The sequence below is a fragment of the Mya arenaria genome, chromosome 14 (genome assembly GCF_026914265.1).
Source record: "Mya arenaria isolate MELC-2E11 chromosome 14, ASM2691426v1".
NCBI classification, from domain to species: Eukaryota; Metazoa; Mollusca; class Bivalvia; order Myida; family Myidae; genus Mya; species Mya arenaria.
The window spans coordinates 39,337,292-39,344,021 of record NC_069135.1 but is presented as its reverse complement, the minus strand read 5'-3'; positions in this window follow the sequence as shown (position 1 = coordinate 39,344,021).

Sequence of the window (6,730 nt, the reverse complement as noted above, 5' to 3'; positions counted from 1 at the left end):
AAGTAATATTCTCGATGACATTTTATTACCCAGCTTGTATGTCTACAGGTTATGTTCTATTTTTATATCTCTATGTTATATGCGTTTACTAACACATTAATTGTGTATGTCATCTGCAACAGTGCAAATTCTTTTTCGCCTTTGATATCTGCAACACTATATCTATAATACTAGTATGCGTTTCAATTTGCGCCCGTAACCAGACTGCTGTAAATGTGCCTTTTCGACTGGTGCTTCGAGTTCTTTTCAATCCTAGTTTGACTATTATTATCAATTTTAAAATAAAGCGAACTTTGCTGATTATATCCTTGTACAACATTGCTTGCCATTTCTTGGTGAAAAATATAGGGAACCAATAGCGAGAAATGTCTATAATACTTCCGACCATCGTGAATTAAAACTCTGCTAGCAATCACGCGATCTCCGTCGGATTGTTTCAATCGAACACATCCATGATATTTGATAAACTCAACGCTCACATTTTTGTTGTATTTTATACCTGTTCTTATAATACGGATACTGCATATTATCTTAGCTCTTACTTGAAGATAAAAAAAATATCAATTTACCTTCTGTTTGGTTTTCGGATTTTCCTAAAGCTATAGAATGGACACGTCTAAAGAAAAGGATAAACCAATCAGGTCTCTCTTTCAGATCACATAACCCTACATGGGGGAGAGGGGGGGGGGGTACATAAATGTACAGAATGGAGAAGTCTAAAAAAGAGATCAACCAATCAGGTCTCGCTTACAGTTAACATGATCCTACATGTTCCAATATGAAATTTTCCTCGGCCTGGAACTACGTTGACTAATTACATTTAAATTGAATCCAATGAATAATTAAGAAAATCGATTGTATGCAATTTAAGTTAAATATGTTGTGCTGCTCTAACGAGGTCGTCGTAACAGACATATTGATATAAATATATATTGCTTAAAGATAGATCTAGGGTTCTTCAATACATGTTTCGTGGAATGCATACGTGTGACAACAATACGAAACATCAAGTCTGTTACACGCTTCGCGTTTTATATAGTTCAATATAGCGTATTATAGTCAGGTGTGGCTATACAGAAAAGAGGCGCTCTGTTGGACCCTTCTATATCGTTATATGTCCGCCATCTTTATGTATTACCTTCAAAAGGGAACCGAGGCTCTTCCCGAACACTTAAACAAGATCCTGACTCCCTCCTCCTTCACTCAGAGGGCCTCCTGACCCCCTCCTCAAATCTCCTTAGTCACTCCGAGGGCCTCCTGATACCCTCCTCAAACATCCGGAGTCACTGCGAGGTCCTCCTTATACCCTCCTCAAACCTACGGAGTCACTCCGAGGACCATCTTACCCTTCCCTGAGCCTCGGTTCCCTTTTGAAGGTAATACATAAAGATGGCGGACATATAACGATATAGAAGGGTCCAACAGAGCGCCTCTTTTCTGTATAGCCACACCTGACTATAATACGCTATATTGAACTATATAAAACGCGAAGCGTGTAACAGACTTGATGTTTCGTATTGTTGTCACACGTATGCATTCCACGAAACATGTATTGAAGAACCCTAGATCTATCTTTAAGCAATATATATTTATATCAATATGTCTGTTACGACGACCTCGTTAGAGCAGCACAACATATTTAACTTAAATTGCATACATTCGATTTTCTTAATTATTCATTGGATTCAATTTAAATGTAATTAGTCAACGTAGTTCCAGGCCGAGGAAAATTTCATATGGGAACATGTAGGATCATGTTAACTGTAAGCGAGACCTGATTGGTTGATCTCTTTTTTAGACTTCTCCATTCTGTACATTTATGTACCCCCCCCCCCTCCCCCATGTAGGGTTATGTGATCTGAAAGAGAGACCTGATTGGTTTATCCTTTTCTTTAGACGTGTCCATTCTATAGCTTTAGGAAAATCCGAAAACCAAACAGAAGGTAAATTGATATTTTTTTATCTTTAAGTAAGAGCTAAGATAATATGCAGTATAAGTATTATAAGGACAGGTATAAAATACAACAAAAAAAATGTGAGCGTTGAGTTTATCAAATATCATGGATGTGTTCGATTGAAACAATCCGACGGAGATCGCGTGATTGCTAGCAGAGTTTTAATTCACGATGGTCGGAAGTATTATAGACATTTCTCGCTATTGGTTCCCTATATTTTTCACCAAGAAATGGCAAGCAATGTTGTACAAGGATATAATCAGCAAAGTTCGCTTTATTTTAAAATTGATAATAATAGTCAAACTAGGATTGAAAAGAACTCGAAGCGCCAGTCGAAAAGGCACATTTACAGCAGTCTGGTTACGGGCGCAGATTGAAACGCATACTAGTATTATAGATATAGTGTTGCAGATATCAAAGGCGAAAAAGGATTTGCACTGTTGCAGATGACATACACAATTAATGTATTAGTAAACGCATATAACATAGAGATATAAAAATAGAACATAACCTGTAGACATACAAGCTGGGTAATAAAATGTCATCGAGAATATTACTTATGTAGTATGTATGAATTGTAACCAGATACTAGTATAAAACTTACTTGATTAAATTTTGTAGTAATTGTAGCTTTAAACCTAATGCTCAGTACAATGAAATTAGTTTGTTATTTGGATAGTTGAGATGTTTAATTTTTAGCACACCTTTTTACAAACTAAGAGGTATGACTGAATACAATATTAACATAATATTTTAATGCAATCATTATTATTTTTAACTGATCTGGCGGCGTCTTTGATACCCAGCATCAACATTTGTCTTGTTTATATATGGAAAACGCTTAAAACATAAATAAAACTACAACTAAAACACACAAGAACAACTCCGTTTCGTATTATTAGACATTTTATTTTACATCATTAAAGACATTTTACTTAAAAACAAGTACGTGTTGCAAAACTATCAGATACAATTGTGTTATGGAATTAAATGGCGTCTGTATTCTGCATTGAGTAAGGATTGAAAACAAATAATTTCCCAAAGCACTCTAGTCCGAACGAATTAAAGTATCTTTGAATGATTTTCGCTGTTTTGTTTCTTCCTCTTGCTCTGCATCCAACTGAGGAACGTCGTAACTGTCCAAGACCTTATCGAACAGAAATCTCCGCTTAAGGATGGCGTACTTTACGGTTTCCTGTTCGTCGTAGTCCTCTGTTTCTTTAAGTTGATTAACTGTTTTCTTTATGGTCTTATAGATGGTATCTCGCTTGATAGAGTCAAACCACATCAGCTTTGCCCCAAAACTATTCATCAGGGCCTTTCTGTAAGTACTTCGCATATCCTCAAAGACATCCTTCTTGGCTTCGCTTTCACTAAGGTCGGTATCATCCTGCATAATTTCACGCACTTCCTCCTCATACTGCGATTGACACTCTTGAAAAGCCTCATCGACAACCTCTTGCCAAGGATCAATACCCGAAGAGTTCTCCGAGGTTACAGACATGTCGTCGTCGCTGTTATCAGACTCGTTTTCATCAACGGATCCAAAAATATCCTCTTGGTCAGTAACGTCAGACATAGCGTCTTCATCCGAATCTTCGTTTGAATGCGCAGACCTTTTATGTCGCAACATATTATCGCGTCTTCCAAAACTTTTCAAACAAATATCACACTGGTGCATCGCAACAAAATCCTTAAGCGCTAATGAGGAGGAGTGAGTGAAACATTCAGCTTTAAACCTGCCCGATGGTAACGATGTTTTCGGACTTTTCTGAAGTTTGTCTCGGCGTTTTCTGTCTAGATGGTGCCACCTTTCTAGGTTTCTTGCTGCCCTTATTACCGATAACACCCGCACTGAGCACTTTGCCTTTTCGTTTTTTGCTGGCTTCTTTCATTCTTTGTAATTCCAAGTCAATCCAAGTGTCTTTAGGTTTCGACTGACGGTCAAGCATGCTTTTGGCGATAGCTGTCGTCTGTTCAGCCGGGAGAACCATCCGTACATACATTTTGGAGAGAGGCTCATGTCTGTTTCGAGAGGCACTGCTTTTCAATTTTCTCCTCATCTTATATTTTCGTGTATCCAATAGATCCATTTTTTTCCACTAATGTACGACTTGACTACTTGTCATCCAAACACTCACTGTGGTTGAAAACTTCATGACACTTGATTTTATAGTAGCATCATTAACCGCGCGGGTTTGTACCAAGTCTTTTCTTCAAATGCAGCAAAAATGTTTTCCGATCCTGAAACGTTTGCTCGCAGCATATACATGTGTAGGAATAATACGCGCAGGTATGCCATACTCGTAAATGGTGCAACAGATTTCTCCAGGAAAGGAAAAAGTACCTACATTTGACGCACGAATATAGACGAATTTCATTCTCGGTTCGTTCCATTATAAATGCAGATCTGTCAACGATATGTCGCCGGACACTGACTTTGATTCGACACAAGTATATTTGTTAAAGGCATGCGCACATAGCAACCCTCACGTTTCTCAAATGCTGGCAAAACACTACTAGACACTCATTTAAGCCTCCTCAGCACTCCTCCCAGCCTCCTGTGTCCTCGTCAATCCCTCCTGTCTCCTGTTGTATTTGAGGTACATATTGATAGGGTGGAAGAAGACTCTGAAAAAAGAACAAGAACCTATAAGTAAAGGGACAAAAGCCAAAACTGCAAAGTGATTTTCTTATTATGAGTATTTGATAATCCCAGAAACGATCAGTTCGAAGTTTAAATTTTCTTATACATTTATTAAATGTAAAAAGTTATTTCGTAAAACTTAAATACAATATTACATTAATACACGCAACATATTTATTTATCAAAAATAAAACGATAATAAGCTCAATTCAAGTTAGTTGTCTTACGCGGTGTCACAGATTTTCTCTGCTCGAAAAGGGATATCACTCAGTAGGAAATAGTCAATTGTCAATTTGCATCAAACGCCAATGTTGACTGCTACTATAGTCAATTACCTTTCGTGATCGCTTAAAACTAAAACAACAACTAAAACTGTTAAATGATAAAAGGATACAAAAGGGTTGAAGCGATTTAAATCAATGTGATAGCACTTGCGTGAAAAGGATAAGAAGAAATATCGATAATACATTGCAAGATCTTGTAGTAAATGATGGTAAAATGGAGTGACCTACAAGTGGCTTAAACTTCGGATAAAACTATTTTTGTGCGCCAAACGGAGTAATTAAGTGAACATACTTCAAAATTTAAAATACAATAAGTGACTGAAGCTTTTATTCGATTGACCTCAATTTAACATTGCTTGTCTCGAAATAAAGCAAATATTTTCGGATAATTAAGTAATCATCTTAGCGATAAATATAAGTGAAATCCGGAGACCTTAATTCGGGTAGGAAAAAGGAAATCGTGAGAGGAAAAGAAAAGAATGCCTTGTTGTATTTAGCATTTTTTACTGCGTAAAACGCGGGGAATACAGTAGGTATAATAAGGCATTTTTTTAAAGTCTACGTAAACGGGGATAGTGTAAGCTCTGGTAAGTTATTAAACAAAAATTGTATACACTTTACTCACTTTCATCTGTAAAACTTAATACAAGTATGGACAATAGATAGATAGATAAAATCCATTTCCATTTCCACACTTATCTGGTTTTGTAAAGCAATCTCAGAGTTATACTGTATCATTTTCTTCAAAGCAATTCAAAAGAAGATAATTATATAAATTTATATTACAGAAGGTTGGGGGAGGGGTAATTACATCATTTACATATTTTACAAAAAGGTAATTTTAAAGATATAAACTGTGTTACTATTACAAATTCCTCCTACTATAAAAACTGAAGCTTATCTTGCAATAAAATAGCTCGATGGGTCCAGCTGTTCAAAAGAGAACTAACTATTTAAAACAAAGCATACATATATAAAACAAAAGTTGCTTCCCAATGTCAGTATTGATGCGTGATACAAACTACAACTTTAGCCGCATTATTTTAACGCGCTAGCATTTTCATCAAACATTTTAGCAATGACTTTTAAAACCAAAATAACAACGACTTACCTCAATTATACATATCATCGTGCTATGTAAGGCGTCTTAAGCCGATGTTTACTGGTGAGAGTAATTAGTAATTCATACAAATCTGCATGTACTGGGTGAGTACCTAAATTGGAACACTTTCGGCACTATTTTTGAAATATTTTTAGTTAGACTTGCACTCACAACTACAAAATTTTCCATCAGCATACTAGGATTCAAGACCAAGTGGTTGATATAAATGGCATTTTTCAAGATACTACCAATCTGCATGAAAAGTATTTTATTAACGGCACAATTAAGGTCTGCCATTTTCGTCCTCTGAGTACCTAAACATGGAACAGTTTTGAATTTGTTATTTATTTTTATGTATTCTTTTAAAATTATAGCTGCATGATTTGTTTAAGTGAATTAATAATTTATGTTATTTCCAGCTTGTATTTTTTTTGTCAGTTAAATTTGATGATTTCAGTAAAATACAGGCTGTACCAGTGTGCTGGGATTGTGGCAAGCATGAAGTCTTTCCCCCGCATGCCATGTATTTACATTTGAACATGAAAACTTTAAATGTTAGCAGTATTTGAAATACTTACCGGAGAATCATGTTCTTTGGAATTTGTATCTAAGACAAACGTCTTTATTGATTAAAATCGTAAATAAACTGATCTCAATCAGAAAAACACTTTTATAATGAGTGTTCCATATTTAGGTACTGTTCCGATTTAGGTACTCACCCAGTACAGACTGTAAAAATGTG